Genomic DNA, 12,847 nt, shown 5'->3' with positions numbered 1-12,847 from the left:
GGCCTCATTATACCTCTCTGCAACATAGCCCCCTGGTGCCTCCTTGAGGTTGCAATGCAAGTCCCCTGGCGCATACTGGAGATTCCTGGTGGGCTTTCAGGTCTTATATAGTTAGGAATTAGCATTAAAAAAAACTTTGAAATTCACTGAAAAAACATAGGTTTCAGGCCTTATATAGTTAGGAATTAGCATTTAAAAAACCTATGAAATTCACTGAAAAAAACATAGGTTTCACACCAGTTATAGTTAGGAATTAGCATTTAAAAAACCTATTAAATTCACTGAAAAAAACATAGGTTTGACACCAGTTATAATTAGCTGGAAATTTTACTGACATAAAACATGAGTGATGTCACTGACCATGTCATGAGTGATGTAATATGTGACGTCATCAGCAGTGCATTGCAGGCGCGCAAGTTATAGTGAGTCCAACTAACTATAACGTGGGAATTTCAATGGTTTTATGTCAGTAAAATTTCCAGCTAACTATAACCGGTGTCAAACCTATGGTTTTTTCAGTGAATTTAATAGGTTTGTTAAATGCTAATTCCTAACTATAACTGGTGTGAAACCTATGGTTTTTTCAGTGAATATATATATATATAAATATGATGTGATCAAGGCTCAGGGAAGCCGAAACGTTATGATGGCGACGAAGCTGCTGAAAATATAATAATTGCACTTTTATTTATCTGGTCCGTGTCCGTACTTGTGGAGATAAGGAGGCGAGAAACAAGCCACTGCTCACCTGCGGAATCGTTGATATATATATATATATATATAACCTACTGGCGGTCGCCAGTAGGTAGTTATAGTTAGGACCTAGTTTCCTTAGGAAATCCGCAACATTCTATTTGGAATAACTTAGGCGCCGGTTGACGAATCTTTGCAAAAATTCTCCAAGAAGATGAGGCGCTCTGCTCCGCTCCTATCCTGAAAGTTTCAGGGTAATTCGTCAAGTGGAGGCCGAGAAAACGGGTTTTCCCTATGCAATTTTCCATAGGGACCTTTAAGTGAGGCTACAGCCCGAACTGCTGAACGGAATGAAACCAAATTTGGCAAAAAGGTAGAGTTTGTTTTGCAGATTACGCTGTGGTGTAAATCCGTTCAGTAGTTCCTTAGAAAATCAAAAGTAAAATCATAGATATATGTATAGACGAAATACTGTGCTCGTACTGTCCGAGGAAAGTACGCGTACCATTACGAGCACGCACTTCATGCTAATTGGCTATAAACTGTCTTTTAACATTCCAATCCAGGAAGTATCGGCAGCCATCTTGTGCCTCGGTAGAACCGGGGCACAAGAAAACAGAAAAAGAAATGCAAAAAACGAAAAAGGGGTCAGGGTAGAAACACCCTGACCCCCTAGGCCTGCTTAGGGGGTCCCACAAGGACCCCCATGGCCCCAAAAATGTTTTGTTTTTTGGAGAAAAACGCTGGATACGCCGATAAAAATAATGATGGACTGCACCACTCTGCAAATGCGCCAGGGGGCTGCGTTGCAGAGAGGTGTAAAAAGGGGCGTGGCCTCATTACACTTCTCTGCAATGCAGCCCCCTGGCGCATACTGGAGGTTCCTGGTGGGCTAGTTGGACTCCCGGGACCCCCAGTATGCAAGAGGAATTAGTTCCCCCTCTGCAAACGCGCCAGGGGGCTGCGTTGCAGAGAGGTGTAAAAAGGGGTATGGCCTCATTACACCTCTCTGCAACGCAGTCCCCTGGCGCATACTGGAGGTTCCTGGTGGGTTAGTTGGCCACCAGGGACCCCCAGTATGCAAGGGGAATTAGTTCCCCCTCTGCAAACGCACCAGGGGGCAGTGTTGCAGAGAGGTGTAATGAGGCCATGCCCCTTTTTACACTTCTCTGCAACGCAGCCCCTGGAGCATACTGGCGGTTCCTGGTGGGCTAGTTGGCCCCCAGTGACCCCCAGTATGCAAGGGGAATTAGTTCCCCCTCTGCAAACTCACCAAGGGGCTGCGTTGTAGAGAGGTGTAAAAAGGGGCGTGGCCTCATTACACCTCTCTGAAACGCAGCCCCCTGGCGCATACTGGAGTTTCCTGGTGGGCTAGTTGGCCCCTAGGGACCCCCAGTATGCAAGGGGAATTAGTTCCTCCTCTGCAAACGCGCCAGGGGGCTGCATTGCAGAGAGTTGTAAAAAGGGGCGTGGCCTCATTACACCTCTCTGCAACTCAGCCCCCTGGCGCATACTGGAGGTTCCTGGTGGGATAGTTGGCCCCCAGGGACCCCCAGTATGCAAGGGGAATTAGTTCCCCCTCTGCAAATGCGCCAGGGGGCTTTGTTGCAGAGAGGTGTAAAAAGAGGCATGGCCTCATTACACCTCTCTGCAACATAGCCCCCTGGTGGCTCCTTGAGGTTCCTGGTGCGCTAATTGGCCCCCAGGGACCCCCTGTATGCAAGGGGAATTAGTTCCCCCTCTGCAAACGCGCCAGGGGGCTGCATTGCAGAGAGGTGTAATGAAGCCACGCCCCTTTTTACACCTCTCTGCAACGCAGCACCCTGGCGCATACTGGAGGTTCCTGGTGGGCTAGATGGCCCCCAGGGACCCCCCAGTATGCAAGGGGACCTAATCCCCCAACTTACAACGCGCTACAGGTGCGTTTGCACAGTGGTGAAGGTAGGGGGCGGGGCTTGAGGTGATATGTGTGCAAACATGCCTTCTGGCGCGTTTTAAGTTGAGGAATTAATTCCTCTTTAATCCAGAGGTCCCCTAGGGGCCAACTAGTCGAACAGGTACCTCCAGTAAGCGCCACGGAGCTGCGTTGCAGAGTGTTGTAAAAATGGGGCATGCCCTCTGAACACCTTTCTGCAACACAGCTCCCTGGCGCATACTGGAGGTACCTGGTGGGCTAGATGGCTCTAACCATACTTACAGTAACTTGAATTCCCTTCCATAGGCTAACATTGACTGGTTTCACTTGAAAATTCTTCTAAGTGTGGAGTTTTGGAACTTTAAAAAATTCCTCTAAAATCAGCCGAACTACGAATTGCGATTTACTCACCTGTTATCAGGAGAGACATGCATCTTTCAGCCCAGTACTGATCCTGAAAAGTAATTTTAACCGTACTTACCAGTAGTTTTAATTTCCTTCCATAGGATATCATTGCCTGCTATAAAAAATATGTAAAATTAAAAAAAAATAAAGTTACAAAAGAATTACAATTTCAATATTTTTAAAAACACTTTTTTCAATTTATATTAAAAATATGTAATGTAATTTAAAAAATAAAATATCTAAAAATAAATACTTTAAAACAATGTAGTAAATCAGTATAAAAAATATACCAATTAATGCATTTAAAAATTATCATTTACAAAAACCTTTGAAATTCACTGAAAAAAACATAGGTTTCAGCCATGTTATAGTTAAGAATTAGCATTTATAAAACCTTAGAAATTCACTGAAAAAAAACAGGTTTCAGCCACGTTATAGTTAGGAATTAGCATTTAAAAAACCTTAGAAATTCACTGAAAAAAACATAGGTTTTACACATGTTATAGTTAGCTGGATTTTTCACTCATACAAAACCATTGAAATTCCCCCGTTATAGTTAGTTTAGCTAACTATAATTCATACGCCCGCAATGCACTGCTGATGACGTCACATATTACATCATTCATGACATGGTCAGTGACATCACTGATGACATCACTGATGACATCTCACAGACTGCTGGGACCAGGAAGCAGAGGATTGCCAAGGCTCGAGGCAGCAGAAGCAGCATCAGGTAAGTTTGATTTCTTTACCATTAAACCCCTCCTCCGCGGAACATGCAATTACCCAAATTCCGCAAATTCCGCGAGCGGAACGGATTTTACCGCCCAGGCCTAATCATTTGTCCGTGCGCGTACATGGTTTGTCTCTCTTCGCTAGCAAAACCAACAACAATAGAGCCTCGCCAAGGCGAAGCGGCGCATGCACTGCGTTCGCTAAGCGAGACCTAAAAAAGGATGCTCACAAGGGCACCCAGCCGGGTACCCAAGTGAGGGTGGGGGAAGGTTGGCTGGCTGGTCAAGGGTAGCACAGCGCATAATTGTTCTCCATCCCCATTTTTTCATGGTATATATATATTTTTTTTTTGTGAATCATAAAAACTTAACTGTGTTGAATGGAACCAAAGGTGTATGTGGTCTCTTATCACTCTGACATTACTCTAACCCTTCCCATTGCGATTGTACAGTGCCAGTATGAAGTCTGGGAGGTCATGCCGGAGGGCATTGGCACCATCCAGATGAGATAGTACAAGGGCGTGAGCATCAGTTCTAAAGTCACTTTCTGAAATAAATGGTTTGACTTTCCTAAGAAGAGAGAGTTGGCACCAGCCTTTCTTTGTATTTTAGAAAGTGTTCCTTGAGGGTGAGGTTGGTGCCCAGGATAAATCCAAGTGACTTTGCAGTCAGTGAAAGTCAAGGATCGAATCATCCAGGTTCATATTTTTCCTCCCCAATTTATTGGCACTGGTGTAATAACTCTGAAATGTCCTTAGCCCTACTAATTAATACTCAGTGTATGGGTTCTGACCCTAAAAATAGTCCATGTTTAATCGGCGTATCCCAACTGGCATAACTTGACTTACTTATAAGTCCTTAGTATATGGTACCTGGGGTGCCTAAGGCCTGTAAGTTAAAGTGCCTCTCGTATTCTGCAGCACTGGTTGTGCTTTCAAGAGTGTCGCAAGACAAAATCATGACCCCTAGCCTGCGATTGCAGTCTAGAAGTGCAGTTTTAAGCTGCTAAATCGGTTTTGCCATTTCAAGTAAAGGCAAAGCCCAAACTCTCCATTTTAATATTTGTAAGTCATCCCTAAGTCAGGCCTGCAGAACCGTAAAGGCAGGGTGCATTATATTAAAAAGTCTGACCAGTAGTTTCATGATTTTAAGGTCCTGACAGTAAAAACTAACACGCTTTTACTATTGAAAGGCTAGTAGCCCTAGTGGTGAATGCAGAGTTACAGGTTGACATCTTAGCCCAGCTAATTTCTGAATGAGACTACTAAAAATTATACTTCAAGGTATTAAAAGAATCAGTGCATTACATCCACTTTAATGGTTAAATAGACTGTAATGTCACTGGTGGGCAAAGTGCAACTTCAGTAAGTTGCCACTTTGTTGCCAAAGGTTTTCAAGTGCCTGCTTACGGTTGCACACAAAGAACTGTCCTCTAGACAACCTTTTGGCCTCCTGAGGAGCAGAGTGAACAACTACCAGGAAAGTCTACAATTGGCCTACCGAGGGAGGAGGTTTAATCACCTACTGGGAGGAAAAGCTGCACACAGCGTGAGCCCAAACAGACAGCTTTAAAGGAGAAGCCGCATTTGAAGGGCAAATGGAACACACAAAGAAGAGCTGCTGTGTTGTTTAGGTAGACAATAAGACATTGGCACAGCAGAGGAAAACATTGGTCAAACTGTGTTCCATGGGCTTGAAATGTTCAGGTAGCCACACCTCTAGGTTGGGCTATCAAGCTCCACACACTGAGAGAAGTGTTCAGCCATCTTGGGAGAGGGGAGAGTAGACCATTCTAAGATAGCTGGATGCCACACTTCACAAGACGTTGTCATCAGACCTGAGGGAACAATGTAACCCATTGGCTGGTGTTGGGAAGTGGGTTTCTGTTGCAGTAACCCACCCCACTTTTTGCCTAGTAACTGATGCACTTTTCCTTGTGATGCCCTGGGTCCCTGCCAATCAGGTTCCCAAGGCCTGTGGTCTTTCCCCAAAAACCATCCCAATTGGCATCTCTAACCACAGGTCAGCCCCTGGGAAATGGTACCCTAGGTACCCATGGCACGGTGACCAGAGAAGGCCACTAAGGGCTGCAGCACAATTGCGCCACCCTTAGGGACCCTGTACCATGACACAAACACACTGCCTTGGCAGGCTGAGTGTCTTAGTGTAGAACAAACAACAGAGTCTACAAGGCACACATCCCTGTGTGTCATGCCCGCAACACACTGCCATGGCATACCTCAGTCACCCCTCTAGCTGGGTGCCCTGTGCCAGTGGTGTGGGTACAAGGACATGAGCCCTGTACCCCTACAGTACCCAGGTCCATTCCTGTGCACTGCAAGTGCAGCATTAAGAGTATATGGTGCTGGGAGGTCGTCAACACGAACTCCACAGCACCATATTGGCTACACTGAAGACTGAGAAGTTTGGTATCAAACTTCTCAGCACATTAAACCCACACTAATGTCAGTGTGGGATTTAACATAAAATGCATGCCAGAGGAATACTTAGAGTTGCCCCTGAAACTAACCTACAACCTGTGTTCTAACTGAGAGGCTGCCTAGGCTGCCACCCAGCAGACATGTTGCTGGCCCCCACCAGTTCTGACACCCCCTCTGGCGGGACGACAGGTGGGAAAAACAAAGGAAGGAAAGGGGGTGTGTCAGCCTCTGCCAACCCCACCCCTCAGGTGGGGGAGGTGAGGAGAAGCACACCCGGGCTCTCGCCATTTTGAGAATGGGGATCCCTACCCAATTAGAGCTAAGCTCCTGCCCCTCTCCCACTGGAGAGTGGCAGGATAGGGGGTGTACTCACTCCAGGACAGGGACCCATTGGTCCCTGCCCTTGCCCTACCTGTAACACCCCTAAATTTAGTATTTAGGGGCACCTTGAACCTTCCTCCCTCTGATCCCGATTTTGAAACAAGAAGAACAAGAAAAAAGACGACCTGCTGTGCAGCTGCTAACAAGAGGACAACACCAACTGATTTGGCCCCAGCCCTACCGGCCTGTTGATGCTTGAACCTGCTATTGCTAAATCCCGGTGTCTCCAGTGGTCAGCAACCTTGAAATCCCCAGAGGACCTGACTGCCTTGCTCATCTAAAGACTGGGACTGACACGAGCAGTGGTTCTGCTCAAACAGCAACAACCCTTGGTGCAAGCCAGGAACCGCGAATCCAGCACACTCTGCACCCATTGAGCCCGGCCCGTGCATGAGTGGACAAAGACCACGAGGACGTCCCCCCTGGCGACTGTGACCCGGAATCCAGCACTCAAGGACCCTCCTCGACGGTCCTGTCGACGCCTGCAGCCTCACAACCAGGTACCACCCAACTGCGACCAGCTGAAGGTAAGATGTCCCGACGCCAAAAGACACCCCAGCATCCAGCACCCAGCGGCCCCTTGTGCCCAACTCCTTGGTGTCTACCTATCCTCCAAGACCCCAACTTACCTCTTGAAGTGGTGGTCGCACCTGAAGAATCTCCGTCCCCGAGCCTGTAGCCTTTGATCAACTTCCAAGTCTCCCATTGAAATACATTGGGCGCCCGAAGGTCCGAAAGCACCCTGCACCAAGCCGCCCGAGTACCACTGGGAGTACAGCATCTAACCTACTCTACTTCCTCACTCACCCTGAATAAGTGACCAGGAGTTCAGCTCCCACAGCCGCGTGGTTTGCCTACTAGCAGCCACCAACCGAAGGCTCCCTATCCTCGATAGGATAACATTGGGCCTACTTACTCTGCATCCAGCTGCCCTTGTGCCGCTGAGGGTGTAACAACTGTACTTACCTGATCCTGAGAGACCCCTGAGTCAACTCTGCCAGCCGAGTACTTACCCAAAGACCGATAACTTGATTTTCTCCATAGGGTAACATTGGCTGGGTTTCACTCCGAATTTCTTCTGTGTCGAGTTTTGCAACTTTAAAATATTCATTAAAAATTGGCCTATCAACAAAAACAAACTTACTCACCTGTTATCAGGAGAGATCCCAGTGCTGTATCTTTCAGCCCAGCACTGAACCTGAAAAGTAATTATAACCGTGATTTACTGTTAACTCCTTTTTCCTCCAAGTGTCGATTTTCAAAACATACAAATATTCCTTAAAAATCGCCGATGTAACAAAAATAAGTTCTTTCAACTGTTTACAGGAAATGCGCCAGGGCTGAATCCAGGTTCCAGCCCTGAGTAAGAAAAACATTTGTAAAGTGATTTTATTGCATTTACTTAAAACTTCCCATTGAGCTCAATGTTATATTGTGTTTAACTTGTGTTGCATATTGCAACAACTGTAACTATTGCATTACAAAGTCTATTGCTATTTGAAAGTATTTAATTGCAACATCTCATTCTTAGAAAGCATTTATGATACCTGCTGTGGTTCTAAAATAAAGTAACTATATATTTTTATATACAAAACAATTGGCCTAGAGTTCAGTTCTTGAGTGTGTGAGACCATTTGCTGACTGAGTGTGTACAACAAATGCTTTACACTGTCCTCTGATACTGCCTTACTGCTCGACCAAGCTACCACTTTAGAGAGTATGGTTGTATTTAACTTTAGCCTCTGACAAACCTCTGGGGACTGTGGACTCTGTGCACAGTGCACCTTACTTTGGAACAGTATAAAGAGAGCCACTTTCTTACATTGGTGGATCAGCGGTGGGATACAAACTTGCATTTGTTGGACTACTTGGTTACCATTTGATCACACAACATAACTCATAAACTGCCTTCAGAATTCTGAAATTGTTTTTTCCAAAATACTAAAAGTCTTGTCAGGGCCTTGTTTAAGTCCCATTAGAATTTTAGAAAAATAAAAGTTACTGTAGTCAAGGGTAGAGGGATAGAACTATTAGGGTAGTATTTCTCAATAGAACCCAGCTACTAGTGAAGGTAACACCATGCAGGACCTGGTGGAGGAACTCGACCTCACACCTTACTTACACTTGTCTTTCAATGAATTAAGGTCCTTATGCAAACTTAAAGATATCCAAATGGGCCTGCATCCAACCAAACAAGGGCTCCATGAGCTCCTGGCTGAGTATGCTAAGGGCCACCCCGCTGAACATGGTGATTACCAGTCAGATGGGGAAAGAGAGGATGAGGAGGATAGAGACCCCCCTCCCATCTCTAGGGAAGACTCCAAGAATAAATCTCTGGTGTCCAAGAGACCACACAGGTGGACCAGGTCCCAGAGAAGACATTGGGAATAGCCCCAATGAAGAGGACAGCTTCCTTGCCAAGCTGGCCAAGAAATTAGTCCTAGAGTCCAGACTCCTGGCTCTAGAGAAGGAAAGGAAAGAGATGGGTATAGTACCCATCAGTGGTGGCAACAATACTAATAATAAGGATAGAGAGGAATTTTATGATCCTAAAATCCCCAAAGGGATTGTCCCTAAATATGAGGAGGGTGGTGTAATCACCAAGTGGTTCACAGCTTTTGAGAGGGCTTGTGAAGCCAGGAGGGTGATGAAGCCTTTCTGGGGGGCACTCCTGTAGGAACTGTTCTCTGGCAACTGAAGAGACAGGCTTCTGCCCTCTCTGGGCTAGATGCAGGGTCCTATGATCTCACGAAGAGAACTCTGATTGAGGGATTTGGACTCACCACTGAGGAGTACAGAATTAGATTCAGGGGGGCTCACAAAACCCAAAACCAATCCTGGATTGATTTTGTAGACTACTCAGTCCACACACTGGGTGGCTGGGTAACTGGAAACAATCTGCATGACTTTAATGGAATTTACAACCTGTTTATGAAGGAACACATATTAAGTAACTGCATTGATGAGAAGTTGCATCAGTATCTGGTAGACCTAGGTCCACGTTCTCCCCAAGAGTTGGGAAAGAAGGCAGACCAAGGGGTCAAAACAAGGGTAACTAGGACATCCACTAGGGGTGACCAAAAGAAGGTTGTCACAAAGCCTCCCCAGAAGAAAGATAGTAAACCCCTTAAGGATAAACGTAAGGAGTCCCAGGTAGCCCCCAAAAAATCTGTCCAGGAGGTGAGCCCAAATACACCTCACAAACTAAACCAGGGTACCAAGGTAAGAATTGGGATCCCAACAGAATATGGTGTCACAACTGTCAGAGGTCAGGACACCACACCAAGGACCCTAGCTGTCCTAAAAACAAGATCCCTAGTACATCTCCAGCGTGACTAGTGTAGTCCCAGGAGTTGCCAGTGTAGCATGGGAAGATGGATCCTCAGATGAGGAAGTCCTCCTAGCCTTCAATTGGAAAATGGGCCCAAAAGGTAAGCTAGAGATTCCAGAGGGGAGTAGACACTTCCACCACCTACTGTTGAATGGAATCCCAGTCACTGCCTTGAGGGATACCTGTGACAGTCACACTGTGGTGCATGACAGGTTGGTACTCCCTCACCAGTATGTCCCAGGGGAAACGAGAAGAGTAAGGGCTGTCCCAGGTGGAGTCACTGTTAGGCCTGTGGCTGTAGTGCCCCTAGCCATAGCTGGATCCCTTAGATGGAGAAAGGTGGTAGTCAGTAAAGACCTCCCCCTTGATTGTCTCCTGGGGAATGACCACTTAGAGGTGAGTCCGAACCAAAGGGAGGCACTGGCCCAATGCCAGGCCTCACCCAGGAAATCTGGGAGGGCTCAACATGCAGTTAGTGCAGCTAAACCCCAGAAAGGAAAGAAGACACAGGGTGGGAAAGGTGGGCACCTGTTAGCCACAGTTCCAGTTGGCCAGGGAGATTCTATCCCAGTGAGGGAAAACTCCAGAAGTGGCACTGGTAAAGCCCCCCCCCCAGCCAACAAAAAGGCCTGACTAGTCAGGCAACTGCCCTGTCTGAGTTGGTGGCTCCTCAGCTGGCAGAACAAAGGATGGAGGAAAGGTGTTCACTACCAAGTGTAGTGACCCCCACCATACAGCAACAGACAGACAGCCAGGACCCAAAGAGACCTGTAAGATAGCCCCTTCACTTGCCAGTCAGGAGCTACAGGTGTGGTTCTGGGCACTGACAGCTGTCAGCAGCCTCTGCTGGGTGTTAGCCTTCATGGCAGCCCTATCCTTGGCATGGTGGCATAACCCCCGGCCAAATAGCAAGCTAGGCCCCCTGACCCTATTGGTCATGGTGAGCTTGATCAAACTGTGGGTAACCTCTGTGGGTAACCTGGGCTTTCCCCTGGCAAAGTTAGACGTTACAGAGGTAGGCAGAACTGAAACCAAAATAAAAAGATGGGGTGAAGACACTAAAGAGCAAGAAGAGGAGCTTTGCGAATTGGGTCCTAAAACTGATAAGATAGGCCAGTTCCCCAAAGGGACTGACCTGGACAGAAGGATATAAGGCAGAGTAGGCCCTGCAACTTTCAAACCACTTCCCCAACTCTTCCTTGCCTGAAGGACTAGGAAGCCTCTTCCAGCGTTGGCAGAGTCTCCTAGCCTTTGGGCTGGGGGGGTTGAGTAGGGAAGTGTGTTTCTGTTGCAGTAAACCCCCCCCACTTTTTAACTAGTAACTAATGCACTTTTCCTTAGTGTGCCCTGGGTCCATGCCTATCAGGTTCCCAGGGCCTGTGTTCTTTCCCCAAAAACCACCCCATTTGGCATCTCTGGCCACAGGTCAGCCCCTGGTAAATGGTACCCTAGGTACCCAGGGCACTGTGACCAGAGAAGCCCCCCTAAGTGCTGTAGCACTTATTGTACCGCCCTTAGTGGCCCTGTACCCTGATACACACACACTGCCTTGGCAGGCTGAGTGTCTTGGTGCAGAACAAACCACAGATTCGACATGGCACACATCCCTGTGTGCCATGCCCATAACACACTGCCCTGGCATACCTCAGTCACCCCTCTAGCTGGGTGCTCTATGCCAGTGGTGTGGATACAAGGGCATGAGCCCTGTACCCCTACAGTTCCCAGGTCCATTCCTGGGCACTGTAAGTGCAGTGCTGCCATTAAGAGTATATGGTCTTGGGAGGTCATCAACACGAACTCCACAGCTACACTGAAGACTGAGAAGTTTGGTATCAAACTTCTCAGCACATTAAACCCACACTGATGCCAGTGTGGGATTTAATGTAAAATGCACGCCAGAGGACAACTTAGAGTTGCCCCCTGAAAAAACCTACAACCGGTGTCCTGACTGAGAGGCTGCCTAGGCTGCCACCCAGCAGACATGTTGCTGGACCCCTGGGTAGAGAGCCCTCCGCTATCTTGGGCCTGCAACAATGCACATCCTGGAACAAGGTGCTAGGTCTCCTCCCCCAGGATGGGCAGGGGGAGCTTCAAAGGCATGCTGCCTTTGTGAGCTTCCCCAGGCCACTTGCTGTACTCAGCAACTGGCCCCCACCGGTTCTGACCCCCACTCTAGTGGGAAGACAGGCGGGAAAAATAAAGGAAGGAAAGGGGGTGTGCCAGCCTTTGCCAAACCCACCCTTCAGGGGGGGAGGAAAGGTGAAGCACGACCCCGGGCTCTCACCATTTTGACAATGGGGAGCCCTACCCAATTAAAGCTAGGCTCCTACCCCCTCCCACTGGAGAGTGGTAGGTTAGGGGGGGGGGGATTCACCCCAGGACAGGGACCCATTGGTCACTGCCCTTGCCCTACCTGTAACACCCCAAAATTTAGTATTTAGGGGCACCCTGAACATTCCTCCCTCAGATCCCGATTTTTAAACAGAAAGAAGAACAAGAAGAAAGAAGACCTGCTGTGCAGCTGCTAACAAGAGGACAACACCAACTAACTTGGCCCCAGCCTTACCGGCCTGTTGATCCTTGAACCTGCTCCTGATAAACCCCGGCATCTCCAGTGGTCAGCAACCTCGAAAACCCCGGAGGACCTAACTGCCTTGCTCATCTAAAGACTGGGACTCCCACGAGCCGTGGTTCTGCTCAAACAGCAACAACCCCTGGTGCCAGCCAGGAACCGCGAATCCAGCACACTCTGCATCCGCCGAGCCCAGCCCCTGCCTGAGTGGACAAAGACCACGAGGACGTCCCCCCGGAGACTGTGACACGGAATCCAGCACCCAAGGACCCTCCTCGATGTTTTGGATGACACCTGCAGCCTCACAACCAGGGACCCCTCCAACCGCGACCAGCTGAGAGTAAGATTTCCCGATGCCAAAAGACACCCCTGCAC

The sequence above is a fragment of the Lissotriton helveticus genome, chromosome 4_1 (assembly GCF_964261635.1).
Source record: "Lissotriton helveticus chromosome 4_1, aLisHel1.1, whole genome shotgun sequence".
In the NCBI taxonomy this organism is placed as follows: Eukaryota; Metazoa; Chordata; class Amphibia; order Caudata; family Salamandridae; genus Lissotriton; species Lissotriton helveticus.
This window is presented reverse-complemented; position numbering follows the sequence as displayed.